Genomic DNA, 15,318 nt, shown 5'->3' on the forward strand with positions numbered 1-15,318 from the left:
ACCACGCCCCGCAGACCGGCGGAAGTAGCTGATGCTCTCATTGGTTGCAAGAACTTGATCTGTGAAAGCGGGCGTTTCGGAGGAGACCGGAAGTACAGTCACGGAGAGGTAGGGTCCGGAAGTGGGGCTGCCTCTTTAAATAACAAAAATATGATTTTCTGTTTTTATCTTTTGCTTTCTTTTTAAAAAAGTTCCCAGCTATTTACCCCTAGAACTCCACAGTGTGAGAATCCCCCTCAATTTGTGAGCTCCCGCGCCTTCCTCTTGTGGGCTTTTGGGGATGCTAGGGTTCCCGGCATCATCCTCAGGGTGCGAACCTACCTGTTCACCTTCTTTTCAGTTTCTCCATTTGCATCTGGGGGATTCTTGGGAATGCGAAGCACTTTTGAAATGCTCTGTGTTGGTTGTGGGATTGGGAGGACAGTTGAATCCAGAGGGTAGTGAGCATTTCCCCAACACCGGCCTGTCCTTTCAATCCCCAGATATTGGTCAACTGTGGGTTCCATCCAGGCATCGTGACTGAAACGTACTAGGCAATTTGGGGTCAGGAAAGAACTTTCTGTGGTAACCAGTGGGAAGGAACTGCCCTTTACAGACTGCAGCAATTGATAGGTACTCTAGAGAGATCAACTGACAAGACAAATGACAAGCCAACTTTTAATCAGTAGTAGAATTTAGCTTTTTCTGATGTTAATTATCCCATTAGGTGAGGTTCTGTTACACACACACACACACACACACACACGCACGCACGTTTTTCTTTCTGCATTTTATCGATGGAGAAACAGGAGCTTTGACGTGTTTGAATTTGCGTAGTTCTTGGAATTCTGATAAAGTATTAGAAAGGAGAATTTTTCACTCTTTGCCCCCTTAAGGCAACCTTTTGGCTCTAAATGTGTAGTGTATTTTTTCTCAGGCAGCAGAGGGTTCTTTTCAGAATGTTTTCAATTTTTTATTTATTGACTTAGAAGGTGGATAGAGAGAAGGTAACTCACGTGAGATGTTGGTTTATGAGCTGTATTCGGCCTATGAGACCGTTTTGTATTTAGAGCAACACAAATGATTAGAAGATTTGGGATTCTGCTGTTCGTGTTTACATCGTTCACTAGGGCACACAAAGGTTTTGTTTTAAACTCTAACTAACTTGATATTTGAGTCTGTTATATTGAATTGTCAAGAGTTGGTCAATTACACAAATTAGCAAGCATTTACTGGGTGCCTGCTTTATTCATAGATCTTGAGATTGCAGCATAGGAACAAAGATGGTCTGTTCTTTTAAGGAATTTAATAACGTTGTGGGAGAGGGGAAAAAGAAAGGTATAAAAAAAATACAGTACTCTCCACCTGAGGAAGAAAAAAGTCTTTTAATGTTCTGTCTTGTAATTCCTTTATATTATACCTTTTAGGTCTTGCCATTCAAATTAAACAAACTTGGTTTAGCTATGGAAATTATGTTGTGCAACTTATCGAGCTTGGCTTTTAGGGTAGTAAATGTGTCTGTAGACATAACTGCCCTTGCTTTCATGTGAAGATTGTCTTGATCTTTGTTACACTTAAGAGTAATACTTCTGTATGAAGCTCTGCTTCAGGCTACCTGTGAAGAGCATCAGAAAGCTTAACTTGTTAGAGATCACAATTGATTTGCTATGTCTATATATTTTAATTAACTTTAGGCCATGGCTTCTTATGTACCTGAGCTTCAAAATAGTAAAGAACGACATTGCCAGTTTTTAAGTTATCCATGGAGAGAAACACATGTGCCAATAAATGAGGCTGAACAAATATGTATAATGTTTATTGCATTTATGTAAAACATCAAAGTTAATCTGACGTGAGTTTTTTTGGGAGGTGGTAGTTTAGCTGCATCGTCTTACATAAACCCGCTACTTTTTGGTTTTCAGATTATATCACAATTTCAAAAGTCTTTCTGGTAGCTTTGCAATGAATCCTCATTTAAAACCATCTTGGATCCTTTCCTTACTAGAAATAAAATCTGACTGTGTTATTCCTTTGTTCAAAAATTATTATTTATTTTATTTTTGAGACAGGATCTTGCTCTGTTGCCCAGGGTGGAGTGCAGTGGCACAATCATGGCTCACCGCAGCCTCAACCTCCTGGGCAGAAGTGATCTATCCACCTCCCTCAGTATCCCCAGTAGCCGGGACCATGGGTGTATGCTACCATACTTGGCTAATTTTATTTTATTTTTTGTAGAGATGGGGCTCACTGTGTTACCTAGGCTGGTCTCTAACTCCTGGGCTCAAGTGATCCTCCTGTCTCGGCCTCCCAAAGTGCTGGGATTACAGGTGTAAGCCACTGTACCACGTCTGACCTGTTAAAAAATTTTTATCTCACCTGCATCTGGAAGAATATTTCCAACTTTGTTTTCTTGGGTATATTCGAATCATATGTAAAAATAGTGGATATTTATATTTTTCTGTGGAGCCAGTGCAAAAGTGTCCTCAGTGTTATGAGGATTAAACGAGTTATTACAAGTAAATCATCTAGACAAGTGTTTTGCATACAGTAAGCACTCAGAAAGTGTTGGCTATTATTGTGCATGGCTTTGGTAAATTAAAAGTCTCTGGAGAGGAGGAATTATAATGGAGGAACTGTTGAATTGCATATATTAGGCACTAAATACAGTAGTCTCTCCTTATCTGAGGTTTTGATTTTGACAGTTTCAGTTACCTATGATCAACCACAGCCTGAAAATATTAAGTAGAAAATTCCAGCCGGGTGTGGTGGCTCATGCCTGTAATTCCAGCACTTTGGGAGGCCGAGGTGGGCAGATCACTTGAGGTCAGGAGTTCGAGACCAGCCTGGCCAACATGGTGAAACCCAATCTCTACTAAAATACAAAACTTAGCCAGGTGTGGTGGCATACACCTGTAGTCCCAGCTACTCAAGAGACTGAGGCAGGATAATCAATTGAACCCAGGAGGTTGAGGCTGCAGTGAGCCGAGATTGTGCCACTGCAGTCCTGCGTGGGCAACAGAGCGAGTCTCCATCTCAATTAAAAAAAAAAAAAATTCCAGAAATATTTCATACATTTTAAATGGCATGCCTTTCTGAGTTGTGATGAAATCTTATTCTATCCCATTCCATTCAGCCTGAGGCCATGAATCATCTCTTTGTTCAGCATATCCCTGCTGTATAAGCTTCTTGCCTTTTAGTTGCTTCGTTATCAGATTGATGGAGGTGGTATCACAGTGCGTGTGTTCTAGGAATACTTATTTTACTTAATTATTGCTTCAAAGCACAAGGGTAACGATGCTGGCAACTTGGTTATGCCGAAGAGTAGCTGTAAAGTGCCTCTTTGAAGCAAAAAAGTGAAAGTTCTCCACTTAATAAGGAAGAAAAAAAATGTCATATGTTGATGTTGCTAAGATCTATGGTAAGAACAAATCTATCTGTAAAATTGTGAATAAGCAAAAAGAAGTTTATGCCAGTTTTGCCGTCACACCTCAGACTGCCAAACTTATAGCCATAGTGCGTGATAAAAACTTAGTTAAGATAATAAAGCAATTAAATTTGTGGGTAGAAGATGTGAAAAGAAACATGCTCAGATTGAAGGCAGTTGGGTTCAGCCTTCCCCTGGGGCCTTGGGGTGTACACCGTTGGATAAGGAGAGGACTGCTATAAAAGGTTTTAGTATTAAGTTGGTATTGCATTTATATCACCAGACCACTTTCTCCCCATTTTCTCTTTTTACTTTGTTGCCAGTGTTAATGATAGGGTTGATTTACATTACCTTTTACATTACCTACCTTTTTTCATTCACATATATTGAAAGACAATTGTTCTCCTTTTTTCCTCTCATCCTTAGCTAGTCTTCCTAACCTCAGTTGAGGTTTTTCGTGTTCGAGAGTTAGTCCTTTTTTTCTCCCCACTTGTTCTCATTCTCTTCCCACATGGCTTTTGAATTCAGACTGAAATGTACGTGAGGACCAAAGTTAATACAATTTTATTGTGTTAGGGATTTTTGTTAAATAAGTAGATTTTCAGCTGCCCTTGTCACACACAAAAAATAAAGTAGATGGTAGGTGTTAATCTCCTTCACTAAAGTAACCATTTTACTATCTGTATGTATCCTAGAATGTCAAGTTGTAAACCTCTTAACCTTTCTCCATTTTCAACCCCATTTGTTTGCTCTTCTCTGCAACAAAAATCCTCTGAAGAGTTTTCTATGCTCCAAGTCCCAATTCCTCTTTTTCTACCTCTGCATCTTTATTTGCATATTTAAAAGATACCTTGAACTCAAATGTCCCAGGCTGAACTCCTTTCCTCCCAAACCTTTCCCATTCCTTCTCATCTGAATTGATGGCAGCTTTATATAGCAGTTGCTCAGTTAAATCTTTGGCGTCATCCTTGACTCCTTACTTTCTCTTGTATTCCAACAATTCCTGTTGGCTTTTTCTATGAAGGATATCTAGAATTCAACAGTTTTCTACTATTTCTGCTATTAGTATACTGATCATCTCTTGCTCGGATTTTTTGTTATTGTCCTGTATCATTTCTTGCTTGCATTACAGTAATTGTGTTCTATTCTCTGCTTTTTTCAGTCCTTGCCTCCCTACAGTCTATTCTCATATGTCAGCCAGAGTGATACTTTTAAAATATAAATCAAAAATTATACATTTACATTTAAGATTCTAAATGCAATATGTTATCCTAGATTGGATCCTGAAACAGAAAGAGGTTATTAGTGGAAAAACTGGTGAAATCCAAATAAAGTCCATGGTTTAGTTGATAGAAATGTATCAGTGTTGGTTTCTTAGTTTTGATAAATGCACCGTGATAGTATAAGATGTTAACATTAGAAGAAACTGGGTGAGGGGTATTTGGGAACTTTCTATTATCTTTGCAAATATTCTGTAAATTCAGAATTATTCCAAAATAATATACAGAAGAATATAACATTACTTTTTTGCTTTAAAACCTTTCGTGAATCATTTGATTCATAGTAGAAGCTAACAGCCTTACGTTGGCCTACAATAGTCTACATCAGTCTTGTCCAACTTGCAGCCCACAGGCTGCCTGTGACCTATGATGGCTTTGAATGCAGCCCACCACAAATTTTAAACTTTCTTAAAACATTATGAGATATTTTTTTGAGCTCTTTAGGTATCATTAGTGTTACTGTATTTTATGTGTGGCCCGAGACAATTCTTCCTCCAGTGTGGCCTAAGGAAGTCAAAAGATCAGACACCTCTGCTCTACATGATCTGGTCTCCCATTACCTCTCTAACTGCATGTCTTTGTGTTCTCTCTCCCTTTGTTTCAGCCACACTTACCACCCTGTTTCTTAAGTACACCAGACCTGCTTCTACCATAGGGCCTTTGCACTGACTGCTTATTCTATCTAGAATGCTTTTGGATCCATACAGCTAATTCCTTCACATCTTTTACATGTTGCTCATATGTCACCTTTGCAGTAAAGCATATCCCAACCTCCCTATTTAAATTACAGCTTTGCAACTTCCATAGCACCTACCCCTATACTCTCAGTCTCCTCCACCCTGTTTTATCTCCTCTTTTTACTCCAGCATTTATCATTATTCTATATATGTTTTACATATTTGTTACATGTATTTTTAATTGTGTTCCCCTATTAAAATGTAAAATCCATGACGGCAGGCATTTTTATCTGTTTTGTTGTCTTATGCCACATTCTAAAGCATTTGTGTGAGGCATAGAAGTACTCAGTAGGTTTTGGTTGAATGAATGACTGACTTGATTGGGTGTTTGAATCTGTAATTTTTTTTTTTTTGGAGATGGAGTCTTGCTCTGTTTCCCAGGCTGGAGTGCAGTGGCACAATCTCTACTCACTGCAACCTCTGCCTCCTGGATTCCAGCAATTCTCCAGTCTCAGCCTCCTGAGTAGTTGAGATTATAGGTACATGCCACCATGCCCAGCAATTTTTTTGTATTTTTAGTACAGATGGGGTTTCACCACGTTGGCCAGGCTGGTCTTGAACTCCTGACCTCAAGTGACCCACCCGGCTCGACCTCCCAAAGTGCTGGGATTTATAGGCATGAACCACCACACTTGACCATGAACCTGTAATTTTTGATTTGCAGTCTGAAACACTGAATTATTTATCACTTTCGTATATCATGCTATTTCTTGCCTCTAAGCCTTTACTCATGTAGACTCTTCTACTTGGAATGCCCTTCCTTATCTTTCTTCCTCTACCCCTAAGTTGTTTTCACCTAACCATTTTTCTTTAAAGAGTCGTATAATATTAGATGTAACTCAAGGAAGCCTTCCCTAAAATGTTAGGCCAGGGTGAGTGCTGCTTTTCGGAGGAGCTCCCTCCTTACCTCTGCATTTTACAAACTTATATTATAATTCTCTTTGGGTGTCTCTATTTCAGTAGAGAGTTGCAAATGTGTCTTACTGATCTTTGGGATATAAAATCCTGGTACATTGGAAGTAATCAGTGAATGTTGTAATGCATTAATGGCATGATGAAAGACACTCAGCTATGAAGCATAGTTTTGATTTCAACCTGGGTCTTTTGAGTGTAAAATCAATGGCTTATTTGCTATTCCTTGTTTCTTAGGAGAAAGGTGGCTGTCTTTAAAATAATTGAAAGGTACTGTATCTTTTTATACAAGTAGGAGGGAGTTAATGCATTTTATAGCCCTGGACAATTTGTTCCTTGTCATTGTTGAAGCTCACAGCCCTGATGAAAGCGAGTTGTGCTTTTTTCTAAAGCATTGGCTGAAATCATTGATCAGGGTTCAATTGTAGTCAGCAAATTTTTAATGTTGATGAAATTAGGAACTTTTGGGGAGAAAAACGTTCTTGAGGTTTGTGTTGCCAGTAAGAAGAAATACATGCCAAAGAAGAAATACATGCCAAAATTCCAAACTGTTCATGAGGCATTTATGTTTTTACTAGATGCCATTACTACCAATAACTTCGTATTACATTAAACTTTTGCTTGTGTACCACTGGGAAATCCCAGAATGTTTAAAGATGTTGCAAAGATTTTCTTTCAGCAATACAGAAATTTGCTCTTAAGATTGATTTAATTATGATTAGTTTGTTAACAGTATCTCTGACACGTAGCACAAAATTAAGTAAACTAATTTTGCATTTAAAATACTGTTTGTTTAATGCTAGATAATGAGCTAGACTTCCCAACTACTCTTTATAAAATTGGCATTCTGAATTCAAACTGCCGTCTGAATATTGATCATTGTTGTCGCAGCCTATAAACTAAACCAGTTTTATCTTTACCTAGCCCTTAAGACTAACAAAAAAGGAAATAGATTACCTGTATAGATTCTGAAAAGGCTTCCACATTAGTAATGTGGTTGCAAATGATAATTATGCTGAGATTAAGTAATCAAAAACAAATATTACCTGGAGGACATTGTATCCTGAATTTGTGTTCATTTCCATAGCTTTGCTAATCCTACAGAAGTGACTAAAATGTTGAAGTAAGCAAAGAGTTCAATCTGGCCTTGTGTGAGAGGATGCCATTAACTTACTTGTAATTTTACCTGAGCAGTGAATGAGAATTTTGTGAGATAAAGAAGGAACTTGCTCAATTGGAACAGAAGCATATGGCTGCTAAGAAATAAGATGCAGCCATTGTTGAAATTTGTCAGTCTTGACAGTATAAATATTGACATGCTGAGACATGTCAATATTTACCATAGAATTTGGAAGTTGCCAAGTTCCTGTTTAAGAAATGTGACCCTAGCATTGGACACAGTATATCAATAAATACAGAATATGTCCAAATGAACAGCTGCTCAGGGAAAATAAAATTACATCTGTCTAAACTTCGAGGCACTTAAAAAGTTAAAGTTAAAAGTTTGTGATTTTTTTTGGTAATTTTTCGGTAGATGCTTGTATGATGTATACTAACAGGGTTCCATGTATAGGTTTAACATAAAAATGACAGTATCGTTGCTATTTATAAATTTGTAAATTAGCTGTGCTATGATACTCATCTATAAATTGAATTTTAAAAACTTGCCTAGTGTTGTGTTTAGGAACCAACCCTTCATTTTCAACTTTGTTCTTAAGGAGAAATTGGCTCATCATGACTTAGATATTAATTTGGGGAGACAAAAGTTTATACTCTGAGAACTTCTTAAATGGCAACATAGAAAATAGAAGTTTTTGCACTCTAAATGTGATAAGGAAAATTGACCTTGTTATCATTATCTGACAAACATGTCTCAGTACAAAATCATATCATAAATCACCACTGTTAATTCCCATCTGAATATTACTATATTTTAACAAAGAGCTTTTTGATGTAAACTAGACATTTGAACTTTTATATCAAGTCATTAGAACCACACAATCTTACATTCTTTTGCAGACTTCTAGAAGAAGTTTAAGCTTAGCAATTCTTTGAACGAGAGTCCTGAAACAATCTTAAGAACATAAAACATGGGTATCAGGACTTGTTTTCTCATGGCATCTCCTTTCTAATGGTAGCGATAGGTGACTTTTAAATAGTAATCTAATCATTTAACCACTTCATAATATTGTATGAGTTCTTAGAAGAAATGAATGATTTATTAAGTCCATATAGTAGCATACATTGTAATTAGCTATAGAGTTGACCCTTGAACAATACAGGGGTTAGCAACGCCAACCTCTCAAGCAGTTGAAAATCCATGTATAACTTTTGGCTCCCTCAAAACTTAACTACTAATGGTTTATTGTTGACCAGAAACCTCATCAATAACATAAATAGTTGATCAACTGTTTATATATTTTGTGTGTTATATGCATTATGTACTCTGTTCTTACAATAAAGTGAGCTAGAAAAAAAGTAAATGTTACTAAGAAAATCATAATGAAGGGAAAATATATTTACTATTCATTAAGTGGAAGTCAGTCATCATGAAGGTCTTCATTCTTTTCTTCATGTTGAGCTGCCTGGGGAGGAGGAGGAAGAGAAGGATAGATCTCGCTGTCTCTGGGGTGGCAGAGGTGGCAAAGGTAGAGGAGGTGGACGAGGAGGCAGGAGAGGCAAACACACTTGGTATAACTTTTATTGAAAAACTTTTGTGTGTAAGTGGGCCCACACAGAACAAACCTTCAGCTGTTCAGCGATCAACTGTGTATGTCCCTTAATTTAATTTCTCAGTTTTGGTTGTTGTTGTTGTTTTTTTAAAAACAGTTTTCTAAGACATTGGCTGATGCTCTCTCTTGCTCATTTTGTCCTGAGTCAAAGAAATCCCTTAGATATTAAATCAGACATACCTGAACCAAATGTTCTTACCTAACTGCCTAAACATGATCTTTATATTCTGGAATGTTCTAACTTGGTTGAATTTTTTTGGCCATGAGCTAAATAGATATCTCTGTTTTATATAACCTCTAAACAAGGTTTAATTAAAAAATCAGGCATTTCTAGGCCAGGTATGGTGGCTCACACATATAATCCCAGGTCTTTGGTAGGCCAAGGCAGGTGGATCACCTGAGGTCAGAAGTTCAAGTCCAGCCTGGCCAACACGGCGAAACCTCATCTCTACCAAACATACAAAAATTAGCCAGGAGTGGTGGTGCCTGCCTGTAATCCCAGCTACTTGGGAGGCCGAGGCATGAGAATCGCTTGAACCTGGGAGGCAGAGGTTGCAGCGAGCCGAGATTGCGCCACTGCACTCCAACCTGGGTGGCAGGGTAAGACCCTGTCTCTAGAAAAAAAAAAAAAAAAGCATTTCTAAATAACAACAGCCCTGTAAAATTTGTCCTGGTTGGCCGTGCACAGTGGCTTACACTTGTAATCCCAGCACTTTGGGAGGCCGAGGCGGGTAGATTATTTGAGGTCAGGAGTTCAAGACTAGCCTGGCCAACATAGTGAAACTCTATCTCTACTAAAAATACAAAAATTAGCCAGACGTGGTGGTGCATACCTGTAATCCCAGCTGCTCGGGAGGCTGATGCAGGAGATTTACTTGAGCCTGAGAGGTGGAGGTTGCAGTGAGCCGAGATGGTGCCACTGTACTCCAGTCTGGGTGACAGAGTGAGACTCTGTGTCAAAAAAAAAAAAAAATTTTTTTTTCCAGGTCATAGCATGTTCATTGTTTCAGCAAGCAAGATGTCATACTAAAATACATGAAAAAATTAATACAATCTTATCTTTGAAAATTTAATAATTTAGTAATTTATTTTGGTCTATGTCTCTTCACTTGGTTTGGAGCTACATGCCTTGTTAAAATGAAAAGCGTGTACCTCATTTTTCTGGATATTTTGTATTTCTGATGTTTCATTGGGCATTCTTGTACCTTGGCCAAAGTGGAATATTTTTGCAGGCAGAATTGAATTTAATAATATGCATTTCAATTGTAAAGGAAAGATAATTTTCAAGGCATTGGAATTGTATCGTCATTGTTACTGGTGAATCTACTAGTTGATTGTTGACATTTCATTTTCTGAACATTGGATTCCTCAGGCAAACCTTCTCTTATACCTCTTATTTTTGTGTATATTGATCCTGTAATTTTTTTACCTTAGAAAATATAGCATCTTTATATGTCATTTAGCAGGTATTTGACGTATCTTGTCATTATTTTATTACTACTTTAACTCTGCTGTAGCAAAATTATATACTATCTTGTATATATTTACTTTTTTTAAATAACTAACAAGTTTAATTATAATTTATATAAAACTCTGTAGTGTCATGTTCTCCGAAGTGGATGAAAATTTCTGGAGAGAAAGTATCATTTTTTTTTTTTCTTGATCTGCTGGAGTTCTTATTGAACACAAAGTTTGCACATACTGCTTCCTTAATGAATGATTGGTAGATGGAGTGGAATTTTTACAGCTGACATTCTGCAGATTGATTTCAGTTCGTTATTTCAACTTAATGGGAATTTTTAAAACATATTAAGTGACTCTGAAACTAACTTAACTTTGAATAACTTTTCAGATCAGCATTTTAAATTTTGCAATGCAAAATTGCTTCACTTGCACAAAGTAGTGTGGCTTCATTTGTTAATAAACATTTCACTAATTCTTTTGGGGAAGTGTTTGATTAAAAATAATATTTTTTTCTAAGACATATAACATTCCCAACTTCTCCCTAATGAGAAAATTTTTCGTGATAGTTTTGTAGTTTGAAGATTGTTGATGCATGTAACATTTCCAACTTATTTCTAATAAGATAATCATTCTTGATTGTTCTGAAGTTTGAAGATTATTAATAATTTGACTTCATTTTCACTTCATTGTACTTTATAGGCAGGAAGATGTTTGATTTAGTGCTATTTCAGAATCCTTTGAAGAATTCTGACAATCTTTTTTAGTATTTCATTTCAAAATTGATATTAAGTTGTAGCCATAAAGAGGCCACCAATTGATTAATCTTTCTGATCAATAAGGTAATTTAAAGATACCCTTTTAGTTGTGTGGCCTTGTTTCACTGCTGCCTGCTGGAGACAGTGCCAATTTTGCAGTTAACTAAGTGCTATCAGACACTACCCTTGTAGAAGCACAGCCTCCTAAATTGTGATACCTTGATAACAAGTGACTTCTAATCTGGGTTAATTTTGTTGCTTGCTTCATTCAAATGTTGGAGAGGCCAGCACTTGGGAATCTAACAGAATAGTACTAGAATTTTGAAACTATCAAAGTTCAATTTCAAACAGCCATTAGCTGAGCTTTCTGCTGAGTGATTCAGTGTATATAATTCAGCTCCAGGCCCTTTCCATCAGGAGAAGAACTGGCAGAGAATCTGCTGAGCATGATTATCCCAATATCATTCCTATATTAAACCCTCTTTTTTCCCCCATTGGGGGAATAAGATAACTGACTTGGTATCCTTGGAGGCCAATTCTCTGACGCCAAGTGAATATTTAACAACTCAGTCCAATTCAAACACTATCTAGGGTTAGTGTCAGATCCCACAGGTTCTGGGCTCAGTCCCACAAAATTGCCCCCACTTCAGGTGCCAATCACAAGTCCCGAGTCACCTATACTTTTGACCAACCAGTTATAAATCAAGGTTTCCCATGATACCATGCTTCAGATTTGATAATTTGCTATAATGGCTCACAGAAGTCTGAAAAATATTTTATTTACCTTTACTGGTTTAGTACAAAAGATAGAACTTAGGAACACCCAAATGAGAGATGACACATAGGGAAAGGTATGGGGGCAGGGGAACAGGCCTTCAGTGCCCTTCTGTGGGCATGCCACCTTTCAGCACCATGATGTGTTCACCAAACAGGAAGCTGTTCACATCTCCTTGTTCAAGAGTTTTGTTTTTTTGAGACAGGGTTTCACTCTGTCACCCAGGTTGGAATGCAGGTAGCACAGTCATAGCTCACTGTAACCTCAAAGTCCTGGGCTTAAGTGATCCTCCTTCCTAAACCTCCGGATATGTTTTGGCTATTTCCCCACCTAAATCTGATCTTGAATTCCCACATGTTGTGGGAGAGACCCAGTGTGAGGTAATTGAATCATGGGGGCAGGTCTTTTCCATGCTTTTCTTGTGATAGTGAATAAGTCTCATGAGATCTGATGGTTTCGTAAGGTGGGGGAAGGGCTCCCTGCACAAGCTCTGTCTCATTGCCTGCTGCCATCTGTGTAAGACATGAATTGCTTCTCCATGCCTTCTGCCATGATTATGAGGCCTCCTCAGCCAAATGGAACTATAAGCCCATTAAACTGTTTTTCCTGTGTAAATTACTGAGTCTCAGGTATGTCTTTATCCGCAGTGTGAAAATGGACTTATATACCTCCCAATTCAAATTTTTATAGAGCTCAATCTCCTGGTCTGGGTGCATGGGAGGAATGGAGGGTTGGGAGGAGGGTCTGAAAATCCCAGCCTAGTAATCACTTGATGTTTCTGGTGACCAGCTCCATCCTGAGGCTATCTAGAGGCCCCACTCTAAGTCACTTCGTTATTATAAACTCAGGTGTAATTGAAAGCAGTTCCTTATGAGTAACAAAAACATTCCTATCACTCAGGAAATTTCAAGGATTTTGCCAACTCTGTGCAAGGAGCAGGAGACAAAGTTCAAACATATTTCTTATCACATACACACAGTATTTTTTGTTTGTTAAATTTTATTTATTTACATAATAGGTTATGGTTGTTTATACTTATGAGGTTCAAAGTGATATTGTAATTTTGAATACAATGCAGAATGATTAAATTAAGCTAATTAACATGTCTATCCCTTCAAGTATTTAACATTGTTTATTCATGGCAACATTGAAATGTACAGTACTCAATTGTTAGCTCTGTTCAGCATGCTGTACAATTGATCTAAAATAAAAAAGTCAGACTTATTTCTCATATATAACTGAGGCTTTATACTCTTTTGACTATTGTATTAGCCCGTTTTCACACTGCTATGAGGAACTAAGACTAGGTACATTATAAGGAAAAGAGGTTTAATTGACCCACAGTTCTGCATGGCTGTGGAGGCCTCAGGAAACTTACAATCATGGCAGAAGGAAAAGCAGGCACATCTTACATGGTGGCAGGTGAGAGAGAAGAGTGAAATGGGAACTGCCAAACACTTTTAAAACCATCAGCTCTTGTGATAACTCACTCCACTATTATGAGAACAGCATGGGGGAAATTGTCCCCGTGATCCAATCACCTCCCACCAGGTCCCGCAACATCTGGTGATTACAATTCGAGATGAGATTTGGGCGGGGACACAGCCAAACCTTATCAACTGGCCATCCTCCCTACCACCCAACCTCTGGTAACCACCATTCTACTCTCTGCTTCTGTGAGTTCAATTAATTTAGATTGTACATTTAAGTGAGAACTGTGGCATTTGTCTTTCTGTGCCTTATTTCATTTAGGGTAATATCCTCCAATTCCATCTGTGATGTCACAAATTACAAAGTTATTTTTATTTTTTAAAGTCTGACTAGTGTTCCATTGTGTGTATATGAATTTTTTGGTATTCATTTATGCTCTGATAGACATTTAGATTTATTCCATAACTTGACTATTGTCTAGTGCTGCAGTGAATATGAGAATACAGATGTCTCTTCCACATTCTGATTTTAAAACTTTCAGGTAAATACTCAGAAGTGGGATTGCTGAATCATATGGTAATTCTTTTTTTTTTTTGAGACAGAGTCTCGCTCTGTCAACCAGGCTGAAGTGCAATGACACGATCTCCGCTCACTGCAAGCTCCACCTTCCTGGTTCATGCCATTCTCCTGCCTCAGCCTCCCGAGTAGCTGGGATTACAGGCACCCGCCACCAGGCCCAACTAATTTTTTGTGTTTTTAGTAGAGACGGGGTTTCACCATGTTAGCCAGGATGGTCTCGATCTCCTGACCTCGTGACCCGCCCACCTCGGCCTCCCAAAGTGCTGGGATTACAGGCGTGAGCCACTGCTCCCGGCATCATATCGTAATTCTATTTTTAGTTCTTTGAGGATCCTCCATACTGTTTCCATAATGGTTATGCTGATTTATATTCCTACCAACAGGGTACAAAAGTTCCCTTTTTTCTACCTCCTTGCAAATGTTTGTTGTTTTCGTTGATAATGGCCATTCTCACAGATAGGAGGTGATATCTAATTGTGATTTTAATTTCTATCTCCCTAATGATTAGTGATGGTGAGCATTTTTTCAAGTATTTGTCAGTTATTCAGATGTATTCTTTGGAGAAATATCTATTCAGGTCAATGTCTCACATTTTTATTGGATTATCTGTTTTGTTTCTATAGAGCTGTTTGATTTCCTCTTATATTTTGGATATTAGCCCTTATCAGATGTATGTACTACAGATATTTTCTTCATTCTGTAGGTTGTCCCTTCACTCTGCTAATTGTTTCATTTGATGTGCAGAAGCTTTCGAGTTTGATGTAATCTCATTTGTCTGTCTTTGCTTTTGTTTCCTATGCTTTTAATGTCAAATCTAAAAAAAACAACAACAAAAAATCGTTGCCCAGACCAGTGTTGTATAAATTCCACCCTGTTTTCTGCTTGTAGTTTTATAGTTTCAGGTCTTATGTTTAAATCTTTAATCCATTTCGAGTTGATACTTGTATGTGGTATGAGATAGGGGTCCAATTTCATATGGCTATCCAGTTTTCCCTACATCATTTATTGATGAGATTGTCCTTTTCCCATTAAATATTCTTTTTACCTCTGTCAAGAATCGATTGACTATAGATGTATGAGTTGTTATCTGGACTCTCTATTCTGTTCCATTGGTCAATGTGTCTGTTTTGTATGCCTATTTACAAATAGGCATAAAATGTTTCTGTTTATAAAAATAAAACACTACTATGCTGTTTTAATTACTACTCTTTTGTAGTATAGTTTGAACACTTTGTTCTTTTTGCTTATGA

The 15,318-nt window shown here is 37.6% G+C and overlaps 1 protein-coding gene across 1 annotated transcript in view; it reads left to right on the forward strand.

The window, feature by feature from the left end:
- The first annotated feature begins 21 nt into the window (after positions 1-21).
- XRCC4 (X-ray repair cross complementing 4) overlaps positions 22-15,318 on the forward strand; it is a 287,640-nt gene continuing 272,343 nt past the window's right edge. Inside the window, exon 1 of the mRNA XM_031666287.1 lies at positions 22-108. The gene's annotated coding sequence lies outside the window, so the exon portion shown is untranslated. The remainder of the gene's footprint in view (positions 109-15,318) is intronic.

Source organism: Papio anubis, chromosome 5, assembly GCF_008728515.1.
Source record: "Papio anubis isolate 15944 chromosome 5, Panubis1.0, whole genome shotgun sequence".
In the NCBI taxonomy this organism is placed as follows: Eukaryota; Metazoa; Chordata; class Mammalia; order Primates; family Cercopithecidae; genus Papio; species Papio anubis.